Source organism: Felis catus, chromosome D4 (genome assembly GCF_018350175.1).
Source record: "Felis catus isolate Fca126 chromosome D4, F.catus_Fca126_mat1.0, whole genome shotgun sequence".
Lineage (NCBI taxonomy): Eukaryota > Metazoa > Chordata > Mammalia > Carnivora > Felidae > Felis > Felis catus.
The window spans coordinates 38,224,570-38,241,620 of record NC_058380.1 but is presented as its reverse complement, the minus strand read 5'-3'; the positions used below and the strand labels follow the sequence as shown (position 1 = coordinate 38,241,620).

At 36.0% G+C, this 17,051-nt stretch overlaps 1 protein-coding gene across 1 annotated transcript in view; it reads right to left on the bottom strand.

Moving 5' to 3' along the window:
• LURAP1L (leucine rich adaptor protein 1 like) overlaps positions 1-17,051 on the bottom strand; it is a 53,006-nt gene that overhangs the window by 19,903 nt on the left and 16,052 nt on the right. The window lies entirely within an intron of this gene.

Sequence of the window (17,051 nt, the reverse complement as noted above, 5' to 3'; positions counted from 1 at the left end):
AAGACGACAGAATAGTGACACACAGTTTACCAGTTGTCATGGATATCTTTGCTTTTTACTTTAACAGTAATAACGTGGCTATATTTTTGGGTCATTTTAATGAACATGAATTTTGTCATCTACAAAGGTGAAAGGTATGTTTTTCGCTGTGGAGATTTTATAATGTAATTGTGTAAGCTTTGCTGGTCTGCCAGCATAGGGACAGGAAATGATCACTCTCCAGTTTTCCTCTGAAAGACTAGTAACTTTAATTAAAAATTTTGGCCTATATGTATGGTTGAGATCAGACTAGGAATAATCATGACAAAGAACTATACTTAAAATATGGTTTTATCAAAGAGAGGAGTATTTTTGTTGTCAACATCATTTGTTCCAGAATGTGAAAGAAAGTAGTGAAGGATAGAACTTACCTCAATATAGAAAACTGATGTAAACAAACCAAAAAATACCCCCTTTACTGTCCTTGAATTGTGTCATTCACAAAGAATGATTCTGAAAAGTAGTAAAATGTGTAAAAAATTTGGGAAACTTTGGGGCGCATGGGTGGCGCAGTCGGTTGAGCGTCCGACTTCAGCCAGGTCACGATCTCGCGGTCCGGGAGTTCGAGCCCCGCGTCGGGTTCTGGGCTGATGGCTCAGAGCCTGGAGCCTGTTTCCGATTCTGTGTCTCTCTCTCTCTCTCTGCCCCTCCCCCGTTCATGCTCTGTCTCTCTCTGTCCCAAAAATAAATAAACGTTGAAAAAAAAATTAAAAAAAATGTATCTCCTAATAAGTCCATTCAAAACTGAGCAAAGTTTCCCAAATTTTTTTTTTTAATTTTTTTTTCAACGTTTATTTATTTTTGGGACAGAGAGAGACAGAGCATGAACGGGGGAGGGGCAGAGAGAGAGAGAGAGACACAGAATCGGAAACAGGCTCCAGGCTCTGAGCCATCAGCCCAGAACCCGACGCGGGGCTCGAACTCCCGGACCGCGAGATCGTGACCTGGCTGAAGTCGGACGCTCAACCGACTGCGCCACCCAGGCGCCCCAGGAGATACATTTTTAAAAGAGCTTGTGAATAAATTACTGCTAAATAGATTCATTCAAATCTAGAACTTGTTTTCATTTTCTTCTGTTGGAATGAAAAATTAGTATGGGAGCATTACCAAGAAATAATAAAGTTATTTTTCTGTGTAATCTGTCCGTATAGTAGAGATTCCATATCTAACCTGAAAAATTTCTGGGCTCTGTCTTGACTTTGCCATGCCCTTGATCCAAAAAAAGATGGCAGGCGGGGCTGGGGGGGGTGGGGGTGGGGGCAATTTACTTATCAAAATTGTATTGTATTCCTCTTACTCCAAACAATAATCATTTATTGTTTCTAGGCACATATGATAATGTTTTAATGAAACAGCTTAATCTATTCTAATAAAACTTTAACCTTTTTAGTTTGGCCTTCCTAAAATACAAATGTAAATTCAAGGGAAAAAATTTAAGATGTCTTTTATACCAAAGCTATTCTCGGGAATCTGCAGGGGCCCCTGGGCAACGCTCACACGAAGGTTGCTGAACAGCAGCCATTGTAAGTGAGCGGGAATGCCTGTGTTCCAATAAAACTTCTACAGAAACAGACAAGCTGGATTTAGGTAGTGGGTTGTTGGGGTCCCAGTCTTACAGCTACTAAAACAGAAAAGACACTTCCTGGTGAATTTAACTCAGCACACCTTTCCTCATGGACTATTTTCCGCTCCTCTGTTTCTTCCTTTCTCCACTGTTTCCATCTTGATAGTTCTCTCCTCATTAAAGAGTTAAATAAACCTTTGCCTTGTGCTTGTTTTACATTTGTATGAGTCATGTTTTTGACTTTTTTCCTGAAAAATGTACTTGGAAAGAATCAAATAACAGAGCCATAGGGAGAAATCTTATTAGAACTGGCATAAACGAAGACCGGCCTGGAACAGTATAGATAATGCCGATGATGCAAAGGGACTTACTAATGTGACTTTCCTGTGACAAAAGTGTCTGTTAAACCTGCATCCTTAGGTCTTCAACTCCTTTTTACTTTTACCTAATCACTTCTTATCTCCCATTTATTAGGGGAAAAGTTGCCTGTATTGCATGAGAGAACACTCATCCCCTGACTTACTTCTTCAAATTAGACTAAACGATTTTTGTCTTTTGAGTGTGAATTGCATGAGTGAATTGCATGAAGTGAATTGCATGAGGAAGGAATGGATTTCCTCTTTAATTTCCAATGAATTTATCTCTCTGATTCTCTTTGATTCAGCATATACCAAGTATTGTGATGATTCAGTGCTCATGATCTTACGGAGCTATTTACATTTTATTTCCCACAATTAGTTTAATGATATCTCTGGCACAGCAGATTACTAGTAACTAAATGCATGTGCTTCTAACTTTAGTCTTTTAGAAACCAGAGGATGTAAACTGTCCCTTTGCAGGATATCATTCTGAAAAACTATTTCATTCATTTTAAATGAAATTAATGTTGAAATGTTGCCTGAAATACCATGTTCATTTTTCCAATACAGTTTTCTCCTAGAATTTTATGCTAATTAGTGTAGATGATTTCACCTGGAAATGTGAGAGTTTGTTCTCCTTCGAATGTGATGTATGTAATTTGTCATGTTTATATCTACACTGATCCATTTACAGCAGGATATACAAAAAAATTTAAAACAGAGGTGATGGCTGATTTGCTATTTATTTACATCTATGATACCCTCTGACCCAACTACCCATTGATGGTGTAGGGTTAGTGAGAATGGCAAGGATACCGACACCTTGGTTCTGTTAATAACTAACCTGTGACTTGTAACAAGTCACCTCACCTTCCCGTTTCCATTTTCCTGTTGGATGAGAATATTGGAAGCTATCTTTAAAATTCCTTCTAGCCCCCAAATCTGATTAATAGCACATTAACAGTGTATGTATGATGACTGTACATTATCATTTGAGCCTGCAATGGGGGAAAAGAAAGAAAGATCTAGAGATGTAAAAGTTCATTTCATGCTCCGGATGTGGCAAGCCAATCAGAAGGGCCGAAGGTCTCAAATACACTGGGAGGTGAATGTGGAGAGGTCATTTGTTGGATATCATGCCTGGAATGTTGAGCGAGGATAAGTCTGGAAAGGCGGTGACAGTTGATTCCATAGAAAAGCTCACCGGACTGTCTGAAACAGAAGCTCTTGATGGGATTTCCCTCACCGCTGTGCTGTCGGTGACTGACTTTGAGCTGCCTTCCAAACACCTTCAAAGGGTTTCATTAGAATCTTAGGCCTGTTCTTTAGGGTGGGCAAAATGTTACTAATTCCAACAGAAAAGGATATCAAAGAAAAAATAACTTGGCTGTGGATGACGTTAGATACGGACTAGAGCTTTTCTGACACCAGCTACCTTTATGCACAGCTCTTTCTGGAATGGATTTTCTAAACTGTAAGTAACTCCTATTTCATTCTCTTGAATCCAAAGTGATACAGTCAGTTTTAGGTGGAATAGGGCCAAGAATTCAAAACAGAGTTCATTTGTATACGTGAAGCAAGGCTACTTTGCATTTTTTTTTCAATCAGAAGCAAAAATGGGGGTGAACGGCTTCAAGTATGTGCTTTTCAAGTATATGACATAGAAAGGCCCAGAGGTCTTGACTCCAAATTCTTATTCTGAGCTCTCATTTCCACCCATAAACCCAGTCTTATTGTTCTTAAAATTCTCGTGACAAATATGCTTTTCCTCTTGAGTTTTGATTTGTTCGCCCTATCTGAGGACATACTTAAGTTTTTCTGAAGTCTGTTTATTCTCCTTTTTTTTTTTTTTTAATTAGGCACAAAGGAAATTTGTTACATGCCTTTCCAATGCAATAACATTAATTGTTCCTAACTTAATTACTGAACACATTTAGTTTTCAATGAGTCCATTTAAAAAATGTTCTTAAAGCAGGATTTCCTTTTTAAATTATATCCTTATAGCATTTTAATGAAGTTAATATGGTAATAATTTCTTAAAATGATAGATGATTTGAGAATCTCATGTTTCCTTTTAGGAAAAAAAAAATAGCCTGGTGCTCCATTCAAAGGAACAAGGATACAGATTTCTAAGAAATACTTCCAGTAATTCCTAATTTACTACATTAGAAGCAAGGTTTCTTTTAATTTTTTTAATGTTTATTTTATTTTTGAGACAGAGAGAGACAGAGCATGAGTCGGGGAGGGGCAGAGAGAGGGATTCCCAGAATCCAAAGCAGGCTTCAGGCTCTGAGCTGTCAGCACAGAGCTTGACGTGGGGCTCGAACATGTCAATCGCAAGATCACGACCTATGCTTAAGTCGGACACTCAACTGACGGAGCCATCCCAGGCACCCCAGCAAATTTTTTTAAACAGCTTTAGCCATCATTAATATACTTAACCCCCTTTAAATAATATCCTGATGTTACTTCAGGGAGACGTAGCTAGACTCAACTAGTTCTAGCCTACGGAATGATTAGATGTTCTTGAATGAAAGATATTATTAAAGGCAAGGTGCAATGTGGAACTACAATGTGATTATCATAATTAGGACGTCACATCTCAGCTTGTGCAACTTGTTGGGAGAATAGTTTTGCACCAAGGATAAGAATTTTATTCTCATCATTATGTAAAAATGGTAAGTATTTTCAGTTGCTTTTACAATTAAGTTAAGTTTCACAATTTACAATTTACAATTAAGTTTCACAATTAATTTTACGCCTTGTCTAAATTAAAATAAGAGGTACCAGTTTCTGTTTTATCTTGTCAAGAAGGACACTACGCAGACACTATCTCTTTTCCATTGTAAAAACTACAAAGAATCAGCCATTCAGATGCTCTTAACAGAGTGTTGCTCACACGTTGATTATATCACTTACGGAAAGATTTTACCTAAGTGCTTTCTCTAAAACCAACTAATGAACAATAGATTTTGCTTTATTTTGTATGTTTTTTTCCTTTGGGCATTTGAGTGTTTCCTTGCTATATCCTTATGAAGGTCCAAAGGAAACACTGTAGGAAAATTGTTTCCCAGGCAGACTGGTACCCTAGAAGGAACATGGGTTTGATCTTGAAAGACAAAGGATAAAGTGTAATTCTTCCCCTAATTAGCTCCTTATTTTGATCAATTGGACATGTAACTTAGTATTTTCTCTATGTCAATTTTCTAATCCATAAAATAGTGTTTATTTTCTACTCAATTAGTAGGTTAGTATGATTGGAAGAACTATATGAGATAAGGTATACTCATGGCATGAATCCTGGCCCAATGGCACTCAATAAAATTTAGTTTACCCCTAAAGTTTAGAGTAGTAAAACACCTACATCAGAAAAGTAAAAAAAAAAAAAATTTCAAACAAACAACCTAACTTCACACATCAAGGAACGGGAAACAGAAAAACAAATCAAAATTAACAGAAAGAAGAGATCTGAAAAGAATATTAGAACAGAAATAAATGAAATAGAGGATAGAAAATAATCAGTGAGACTAACAGTTGTTTTTTTTTTTTTGAAAAGATAAAAAAAAATGACAAACCCTTAGCTAGACTAAAAAAAAAGAGAAAAAAAAACTGAAATAACAAAAATCAGAAATTAAAGAGGAGACATTATAACTGATGCCACTAAAATAAAAAGGATTCTGAGAATACTGTGAATAATTATATGCCAACAAATTGGATAACCTAGATGAAATGGGTATATTTCTAGAAACACAAAACCTACCAAGTCTGGATCATAAAGAAATAAAAAATGTGAACAGACCTATGATGACATTTAGGAAAGAGTGCCCCCCAAAATGGTACTTTGCTGTATTTATTTTTTTTAACATTTATTTATTTTGAGACAGAGATATAGTGAGTGAGTGGGATGGGGCAGAGAAGGGGAGAGAGAGAATCCCAAGCAGGGCTTAAACTCATGAACTGTGAGTTCATGACCTGAGCCGAAATCAAGAGTTGGAAGCTTAACTGACTGAGCCACCACCCAGGTGCCCTGGTACATTGAACTTAAAAAAAAAAATGTTTATTTATTTTTGAGAGAGAGAGAGACAGAGAGAGAGAGAGACAGACTGCAAGTGGGGGTGGGGCAGAGAGAGAGAGAGGGAGACACAGAATCTGAAACAGGCTCCAGGCTCTGAGCTGTCAGCACAGAGCCTGATGCAGGGCTCGAATTCACAAGCTGCGAGAGCATGACCCGAGCCCAAGTCGGACGCTCAACTGACTGAGCTACCCAGGCGCCCCGGTGCATTGAACTTTTTAAACTGAAAGAGTTTGAGGAAACAGCAGAAGCAGGAAGGTCACTCTGATCACTTGCTTTCATTCTTCTCTTGAGACAGGTCATAAAAGTTTCATGTGAGAGGTGCTCTCCCTATGCCCAGAGGAAAGCATTCTTTTCTCCAAAGAGAAGTGGATGCTGAGAAGAATCTGAACAAACAGGCCTTGTTAAGATTCCCCAGAGTTACAGTTAGGCATACTCTTTGATCTGTCATATTTCTCCATGACTGTCCACCCTGCACCAAACCTAACATAAAAATACTCGGGATTAGTCATTTCTGCATCTTTTCCCATTTGTTTATGTAGGCTCCCATGCCATGCAAAGCTTATATTAAATAAATTTGTATGCTTTACTTCTGTTAATATGTTTTTGTCAATATAATTTTCAGACATAGCTGGGGATCCTGTAGGGGTTAGGAAAACTTTTTTGTCCCGTATAACTAGTAGGAAAATTGAATAAGCAACCCAAAACCTCCCCCAAACAAAAGAGCCCAGGATTAAATGGCTTCACTGAAGAATTATACCAAACATTTAAAAAAGAATTAACACCAATCCTTCTCAAACTCTTCCAAAAAATTGACGAGGAGGGAACACTTCCAAAGTCACTTTATGAGGCAGCATTACCTGAATACCAAAATCAAAGATACTATAGGAAATTAAAACTATAAACCAATAACTGATTACTGATGCAAAAACCCTCAACTAAATACTACCAGATACAATTCAAAAATACATTTGAAAGGATTATACACATGACCAGGCAGGAAATATTCCCAGAATTCAAGGATGGTTCAACATAGGAAAACTCATCAAATACACCCAATTAACAGAGTGAAGGTCAAAAACCCCATTATCATCTCAATTGATGTAGAAAAAGCATCTGACAAAATTCAACACCTTTCATGATAAAACACTCAACAAACTAGGAACAGAAGAAAATTACTTCACTGTAACAAAGGCTATAAATGAAAAACCCACACCTAACTTCATACTCAGCAGTAAAAAGCTGAAAGCTTTCCCATCCAGATTAAGAACAAGGTGAAGACGCCTTCTGTATCACCATTTCTATTCAGCAGGACACTGAAGGTTCTAGCCCGAGAAATTAAATAATAATAATAATAAAAGGCATCCACATTGGAAAAGAAGAAGTATCTCTGTTCACAGATGATATAATGTTACAAGTTGAAAACCATAAAAATTCTACAAAAATAAAACCCTGTTAGAACTACTAAATAAATTCAGCAATGTTGAAGAATATCAAGTCAGCATGCAAAATTCAGTTGCATTTTTATACGGTAACAATGAACAATCTGAAAGGAAATTAAGAAAACAACTTCATTTATAATAGAATCAAGAAGAATAAAATACTTATCAGGAATGCACTTAAACAAGGAGGTAAAATACTTGTATACTGAAAACTACAAAATGTTGAAAAAATTGAAGAAAAAACAAATAAGTGGAAAGATGTTGTGTGTTTCTGGATTGCAAGCCTTACTAGTGTTAAAATATCCATAATTTTAAATATAGAAAATCCTAAAGACTCAACTAAAAAGCTGTTAGATCTAGTCAATGAATTCAGAAAATTGTAGGATACAAAATTAACATAAAAAATCAGTAGGATTTCAATACACTAACAACAAATTTTCTGAAAAAAACAGAAATTGATCCCATTTACAATAGCATTAAAATAACAAAATACTTAAGAATATATTTAATAAAGGAGGTGAACAATCACTACACTGAAAACTATAAGACACGGGCAAAAGAAATCAAAGAAGAAACAAATAAACGGAAAGATATCCTGTGTTTACGGAACAAAAGAATTAATAGTTAAAATACCAGTATTACCAAAAGCCATCTATAGATTCAATGCAATCCTTATCAAGATTTCAAGGGCATTTTTTTATAGAAATAGAAAAAACACTACTAAAATTTGTATGGAACCACAAAAGACCCCAAAATGCCAAAGAAATCCCAAGAAAGCAGAACAAAGCAGGAGGCATCACATTTCCTGATTTCAAACTATATTATAAAACTGTAGTAATCAAATAGTGTAGCACTGGCATAAAAACAGACAAATAGATCAATGGAACAAAACTGAGGGCCCAGAAATAAATCCAAGCATATAGAGTCAACAAATATTTGACAAGGGAGCCAAGAATACTCATGGAGAAAAGACAGCCTCTTCAGTAAATGGTTCTGGGAAAATTGGATATTCACATGTAAAAGAATGAAACTGGACCTACATCTCTTAAACCACTCATGGAAATTAACTTGAAATGGATTAAAAACTTAGATGTAAGACTTGAAACCATGAAACTCCTAGAAGAAAACAAAGGAACAAAGCTCCTTGACATGGGTCTTGGTAATGATTTCTTGGCTATGACACCTAAAGCACAAGCAATAAAATAAAAAACAGACAGTGGGACTACATGAAACTGAAAAGCTTCGGCACAGCAAAAGAAGTCATCGATGCTACAGAACGGGAAAAAAATATTTGCCAACTGTATTATCTGATAAGGTGTTAATATCCAAAAAATATAAAGTACTCATGCAACTCATTAGGAAATAAAATGACACAATTTAAAAAATGGACAAAGGATCTGAATAGGCATTTTTCCAAAAATGATATATGAAAGTTCAACAGGTACATGAAAAGATGATAAACATCACTAGTCATTACAGAAAGGAAAATTAAAACCACAATGAGATATCACTTCACACCTGTTAGAATGGCCATTATCAAAAAGTCAAGATGTAACAAATGTTGGCTTGGATACGGAGAAAAGGGAACCCTTGTGCATTTAAAAAAAATAACATTTATTCATTTTTGAGAGACAGAGAGAGACAAAGCGCAAACAGGCATGGGGCAGAGAGAGAGGGAGACACAGAATCTGAAGCAGGCTCCAGGCTCTGAGCTGTCAGCACAGAGCCCGACGTAGGGCTCGAATTCACAAACTGTGAGATCATAACCTGAGCAGAAGTCAGACCCTTAACTGACTGAGCCACACATTCAGGTGCCCCAAATATGCACAAGGGTGCATTACTGGTGGGAATGCAAATTAATACAGCCACTATGGAAAATAGCATAGAGGATCCTTGAAAAATTAAAAGTAGAACTACCATATGATCCAGCAACTCCAATTTTGTAAACACATCAAAAATAACGAATATACTAACTCAACGATACCTTACCTCCCCTTCATGGCAGCATTATATACAATAGTCAAGACTTGGAAACAACCTAAGTGTCCACTGATGGATGAATGGATTAAGAGGTTTAGTATATGCATATAAAATAGAACATTATTCAGCCACAAAAAAAAAAAAAAACAAAAAAAACAAAACAAACAAAAAAAACCAAGGAAATCCTGCCATTTGCAACAACATGGATGGACCTTGAAGGTATTATGCCAAGTGAAATAAATCAGAGAAATATGAATACTGTATTATCTTCCTTTGTTGTGGAGCCTTAAACAAACAAAAAATAAAACTTCCAAACTCACAGAAAAAGGGATCAGCGTTATGGTTACCAGAGTTGGGAGTGGTAGAAGGGAGAGCTGGAGGAAGGTGGTCAAAAGGTGGTACAAACTTCCAATCACTAGAGGTGTAGTTTATAAGCTGATGACCATAGTGAACACTGGTGTATAATATATAAGAAGTTGTCAGCATAAATCCTAAGAGTTATTACAAGAAGAAAGTATTTATCCTTTTTTCTTGCCTCTTTTTTTTTTTATTATATCCCTATCAGAAGATGGATATTAGCTGAACCTACTGTCGTAATCATTTCACAATATATGTGAATCAAATCATCATATCATACCCCTTAAGCTTATACAGTGGTGTACGTCAATGATTTCTCAACAACAAAAATATAAAGTAAAAATAAATAAATAAATAAATAAATAAATAATCTAAACTAAAAAAAAAATGCCTGTCACATCCAATGATTCTGAAATTCAATGTACATAAGCAGGTCAATGAAACTGAATGAACTGGTTTCTAACAAATCTGGTTGTTCCCTTGTTCAAAAAGATTATTTATATGTTGGATTCTACTTAGGAAACCTGCACAATACACATTAGTTAAGTCATTTTTATTTTCATCTGTTAAAGACAATGTTATTTTAGTCTAAATATCTAGTGTGTGTTGCATTCAGAATTAAATGTATACATGAAAAACTAGACTGATGAATTCCATGCAATCCAAAAGTATATCCCTAAAGACAGGCATAAGCATCTCAGATCGTTAGTGCTAAAGATACCATAGTTAATAATCGAGTCAGGTGACCATTCTATCAGATACTCAGGATTGATGAATTTTGCCCCAAATTTATCACTACTTACTGGAAGACACAGGATTGGCAGCTTGATTGTCTGATTTCAGTTCACTGGTATTTCCACAACACTAAAGGATTGAGAATATTACATTGTGATCTGATAAGTGTGGTCTTAGCCTTTAATATTACCTTACTGCCCTCTGATGATAGTTGAGCTCTGGATAAAAATTAATCATCTTTAAAAAAAAAAAAAAAAGAAAAAAAGAAAGAAAGAATTCTGTAACTTGGATTAAACAGGCACTGACCTGAATACGCAATAAACTTCCATGAGCAATTCGAACCTATTATATTTGATGTCGTATTTACTTTGATGTAAATGCAATACATATTTTATAATCAAGGATCTCTTCTCATATTTTCCTGTTAAAGAAATGGAGCTTTAGGGGTATCCAATTACCTAAAAGTTATACACCTATTCAAAAAAGGTAGCTGGGAATAAATATACATTGCTGATTTCTATTTTTATCTTCTTGCATTTGCTTACATCTGAAAATCAGTGCCGCCAGATTAAATGGTTTGCAAATAAGCTGTTCTCTTGTAATAAAAATTAGCATAAACTCAAAGTTAATTCATCACTTCCAGCATTGAAAGACCCAAATGAGGGTGATAAAAGCAGATGCCTGGCATATGGCAACAGATGGGTCACAACACTTAAAAAGAGCTACTGGGAATAGGATGATTCACTCTTCTCAATTCTTATCACATAAGGTAAAAAGGTTGGAGAACGAAACAGTCAAAACAATATAGACCTAATTAGGTCCTAATTTTCTGATAGTTTTTAAGTGCCTATTAAATTACAGGACTTGCAATTTGCTAGTAAGTTTCAGGTCCTTGTACTGTCTATAAAAATCATGTAGAAAATTCCATAATAGAAAGAGTCAAGCAAATACAGTAGGAACCTACAATACCCACCGGCAAAATATGGCTGCTAGTGGCAAGAATTATTGGAGCAGATGGTACATGATGAATTCATCAGGATATGTCCCGACACCCAGTTTCATAATCATACCAGGTTTTTTCCTATTTTTGCTCACATGACACCTTATCCTAACATTAAACTAAAAATGTCATCTGTGAATCATTTACAAGTTTTGTAATGATGCATGATTTTCATCGTAAATTAGAAATAGTAATAATGATGCTTATGATAAAAGTTTGATATTCTTTTATCCATTTGGAGTTGGTTTCATAAATACAATTCACAAACTCTGATAGAAAAAAAAAGTGTATTCATGCAGGTTACACTAAACAGATGGATTTCAGTGGATATAGCTGTTTGCCACATAAGTAGGAAAGATGATGTCAAGTCATATTTTCCTTTGAGTGTGAGTTTTCTCAATAAGACTGTGTTTGGATCAATTTGACATCTATTAAGGAAAATATATAGTTCTTACTCAACTAAAATCCCTAAAAATTTCCTGAAATTAACATAAAACTCAAAACCTTATCTTAAATTGTAATACAGGAAAAAAAAAGACAAGGTCACCACAATAAAAGCTTAAACTCAAACTATCATTAGAATTTGAGATTATTCTCTACTAACTAAAATCCTGGTGAATGCAGCTTAAAAAAATATAATCTATGTTGTATGTAGGCTCCTCTAAAAGTAGTGGGGAAAAAAAGAGCCTGTTTTCCTTCCCCACTGTCTATCTCCTCATTGAGAAATGGAATTTTTGCAATCAGCTGAAACTTGGCGTGGGTCCCTTGGAGCCCTCCGTATGTGCTGCTTTTATAAATTAATCAGGGTGTGACTCCCACCCAGGGTGAGGAGTGAGGGTACCACTCCTCAGTAGTAGCAATGGCAACTTTTTAAGCTGGTTTTGCAATGACCAGAATTCACTGCTCAGGAGGTAGGGTAAAGAACAGGTAGAGGTGCTATATGGAATTCTGGAAAATAAGCATAGTACCCGTCAGTAAAGCCTTCCGGTTGGAAGCAGAAACGGGCAGAGGCCTGGTAGCAGTGCCATTTCAAGGCAGTGTGGGGTTTTGTTGTTGGCCATGCATGTGCTGTTTTGCTTTTTTTCTTACCGTTTTTGTAATCCCACATAGAAATTTAAACCCATTGACTTGTTAACTTCCACGGTGACAACAAAGAATACCAACCATAGCATAAATGACCAGAGCTGGCCTTTAATAAAGCACTAGTTCCAGATACCATGAGAAGTACCCTATAGGTATTTTTTTGCACCTAATCTTCATAAAAATTCTAAATGGTAAATACTATTATCTTCAAATTGCAATGCAGAGAGGATCTGTAACTTACCAACGTTACATGATTAGGAAATGATAGAGCTAGGATTCACACTTTGATCCCTCTGGCCCTGAAGCCCACGTGCTTACCTGCTTCCTTTCCCCTCCGCAAGAACTCAAAAACACAGCAGTCATGCACCCCTTTAAAGAAAACAAACTAGGGGCACCTAGGTGGCTCAGTCAGTTAAGCATGGACTCTTGGTTTCGGCTCAGGTCATGATCTCACAGTTTGTGGGTTCGAGCCCCGCCTGGGGCTCGGCACCGAAAAGCACGGAACCTGCTTGGGACTTCTCTCTCCCTCTCTCTCTCTGCTCTTCCCCGACTTGCTCTCTCTCTCTCTCTCTCTCTCTCAAAACATAAATAAATGTTTAAAAAAACTAATGAATCTACCCAAATATGTAGTCTGACAAAAGAAAAAGATTTCAAGGGTTGGAAAATCATGTTGCAAAAGGAAAGACACGTAGTCTTCCAACTTAGAAATTATTAAGGAAATAACCTGAAATATTATAACATCACAACAAAAGTAGAAGAAACAAGCTATCCAGTACTAGGGGAATGTGCATAAAAGGGACTATTTCTCATACAATACAAATTACGTTTAGGAAAATCATACAGGAAAAGGTTTATGATACAATGTCAAGCAAAAAATACCACAAAAAGTAAGATATAAGGTGTATATTCTAGCCTCAACAATGCAAAGGAAAAATTACAGAAGAAAAATACTTCAATAAAATAAGATTAAAGTGTTATAATAACAGCCTCAGAGTAATGTAATCATATTTTTGTCTCCCTTCCTTATATTTTATGTACTTTCATTCAAGAGTGCTATCATTTAAGAGTATACATTGCATTTTAATCAGAAAAATCTTTAATTACAAAATAATTCAGTCATAAACAGAATTATATAAATAACTAATCGTGGATAAATGTTATTTGGATGATTAAAACATTTAATTATTTTATTTAGAAAATGTCACCATACTAATAAAGCCTACTTAAATTTATTGAGGGCATGTTTTGTAATCAATAAAATCTGTGTAAATATGGAACTATATGTGATAGGAAGAAAACAAACATTTTTGAAATATGCATATCCTGTGCAAGTATAATCCCTCTTTCCTTGTTCCAAAAATATTTTTATCATTTTTTATTTTGTTGCAGACTTTCATTCCTAGGCAATCAGTGAACTTTCAGTGAGCTTTCTTGTTTATAAGTATTTCAAAAGTACAACATACTTTAAGGACCCCATAATATAAAACACATGGAAACTAGTTGTCATGAAGAGGATTGTTAGAAAAACAAAAACAAAACAGAACAAAAAACTATCGTAAGTATACAAAAACATAGCAGCTTTTATTTCTTAAAATAATAACTATAATGGGTCCTATGGCCTATGAAACCATACTCAAATTTCTCAGCCTAGTATTCCCATTAACTGGGATCATTTTACCTTTTCTATCTTCTTTTCATTAACTTTATTAGAGTTACTCATTCACAGTATCCATGAATTTTCAGTACAGTAGCCCCAAATTTGCTCAAGCTATTACCTTTACCTGTTGTTAACCCCTCTCTAATCATGCCTTTGGAGGTCACTTCCTAAGTAGCTTTGTTAATGTATTCTTTGGATACTGAGCTCTTACACTCTGCTAAATTCTAGAGAGGAAATATCTGGACACGGTTCTACCTATGAAAGAACATATAGTCTAGTGAGGGATATCAACGTAAAAAAAAATAAAAAATGAAAACAAAATACTATGCCATCAGTGGGACAGAAGGGTAGAAAGTTAGAGCTAAATGGGTATGTCACCCAGGGGTGGGAGAGGAAGAAAGATACAGGCAAAAAGAATACCATGTATGAATGTCAAAAGCCAGTAATAGATACAAGGCACATCTGAGGAACTGAGATGGGGCTGGGTTCGCACATCAGGATGTAAATGGTCCGTTCCTAGGCACAGTATTAAGTGGTCGTAATATAATTTGTTTCTTATAGAAACTAATTTTTTTAAGGTTATGGATCTTTGGGATTAAGCCAGAACTCTCAGTACCATGGAGACGAAATATTGCTGTTTTAGTAGTAACCTCGTGCCTCGTTTACCTGATTAATTGGTCAATAACCTGAAATCCACGTCTTCAACTTCACGTGCATTTTTTTCTGGAGCTTACACAGGAAGGGGATATAGAAGAGTCTTAAAATTATGTGTCATTTTTACTTGATTCCTATGAAAGAAACATTTCTAGAAGCAGAGATGGCGAACACGTCCAGGGTGGATAGTTACATAGTCAAATGATATTTAGCTGAGAGTTTCCATCTGTCTGTAACGCCCAACAAGGAGTGAAGATTTGGAAGTACTTATATTTATTCATCATCATTGTTTAATTCGAGCAACAAAGATTTTTGACCGGGGCAAAATTAATTGCATGTGTGTGGTCAAGAGATGGCATGTAGATTCTTGTTGGACTCATTTTCAAGTGTGTGAATCAGTGACATTCTTAGCTTGTACTTATTTTATTTGTTCTCAAGAGTTAGAACACTTGAGCAGCACCAAATTCTGCTTACAAAAAGGCACTGGGTTATTTTCATGTAGAGACTAAGTTTTTCAAGTTATATGATCCTACTGCACAAAATCAAGTCAATGTAAAAAAAAAAAAAAAAAAAAAAGTAAAAGTGTTTTTCTCCTTAAAGAATTTTGGGTGAAATCCAAATAGAATCAATTTGTCTTAAGACTGAAAGCAAACAAGAACAACCTAACACTCAATGTTATGAAGTTGCTGAACATTCCCGGTAATCATGTCTGGGCTTTTGGAATTAAAGTTTAGCTGGAAATGCATTTCCTCTATTTATAGTGGCTGCTCCATGGTACTCTGGACAACCGGTTTGGAAAGTGGGAAATCTGCCCTGGTCTTTATCTACTATGAATCACTTGGTCTCTGTATCTCCACTTCCAACTCAGCAATGTGAGCATTTGATAGTGCTCCTAGGAGACCCAATTAATGGTTAAGGTTTTGAATAAAACAGTATATAGGCTCTAATGATAATCGTTTCAACCCACTTGCTTGTGAATGCCAGTAAGATAAGATGGCTATGCTGTGATTATTTAAAAGGCTCCAACATAGAAAGCAGTATCCATTTATGAGCTCAGCCTTATTATTTATTTACTGACTTCTAATCACCATATTCTGAGCTTATTTTATTTATTAATTAAGTCAAAATGTTTGGGCAGCTCCATTGTGTGCGGGCACCGCCCTCTAGAGCATGTTGGTTTTCCGTATGTTTCGTGCCAAGTAAAGATATGGTTCACTAAAACGATTGCTTTGTATCATGAATGGAAGGAGCACTGTTGGAAGAAGCTTTTTCACTGTGTTGTTGAAACTGCTCTTTAAAGTCACAGTATGGGGGCGCCTGGGTGGCTCAGTCTGTTGAGCATCCGGCTTCAGCTCAGGTCATGATCTCGCAGTCTGTGAGTTTGAGCCCCACGTCGAGCTCTGGGCTGACAGCTCAGAGCCTGGAGCCTACTTTGGATTCTGTGTCCCCCTCTCTCTCTGCCCCTCCCCCACTCATGCTCTGTCTCTCTCTGCCTCAGAAATAAACAAACATTAAAGTCACAGTATGGATCAGTAGACTACATGACAATCATTAAGATCTTCTCAAAATTCCTGATCTTATCTTATCATATAGGAATCCATGTAAGATTTCAAATTCAACAGAGTAGAAGTAGTCAGTTGCTTCACTGAGTGAGTTTCCCATCTGCCATGAAATTAATCTCTTTAAATCCCACTTATAAATGTTAATTATAACATGGTTGGAGGAGGGCAATTAAAAAGTACGGTCATTGCATAACCAAACAAGTCCGAAAACTGCTTAGCAGGACATACAGGATGTTCATCAGTCTAACTCTCCTCCAAAGTACAGATTAAGTCCCTGGACATCAAATACATATGCTGATAAAAATCAATTTGATTAACTGACAACCCAAAGAAATCATACCCAAACTGATATCTAAGGAAACAGTTTCATTTTTATATTGAGCACACTGTGTGCAGAATCTAGATTTTATTTCTCCATGGCACTAGATTAACCTTCTAGCAGGATGTACATTGGTAGACACAGTGGTAATTTATATAATTTCCTAGGCTATTAATGGATGGTGATTGGAAGGAGGGGATTCAGACAGAGCGGGGGAAATTCAACCTC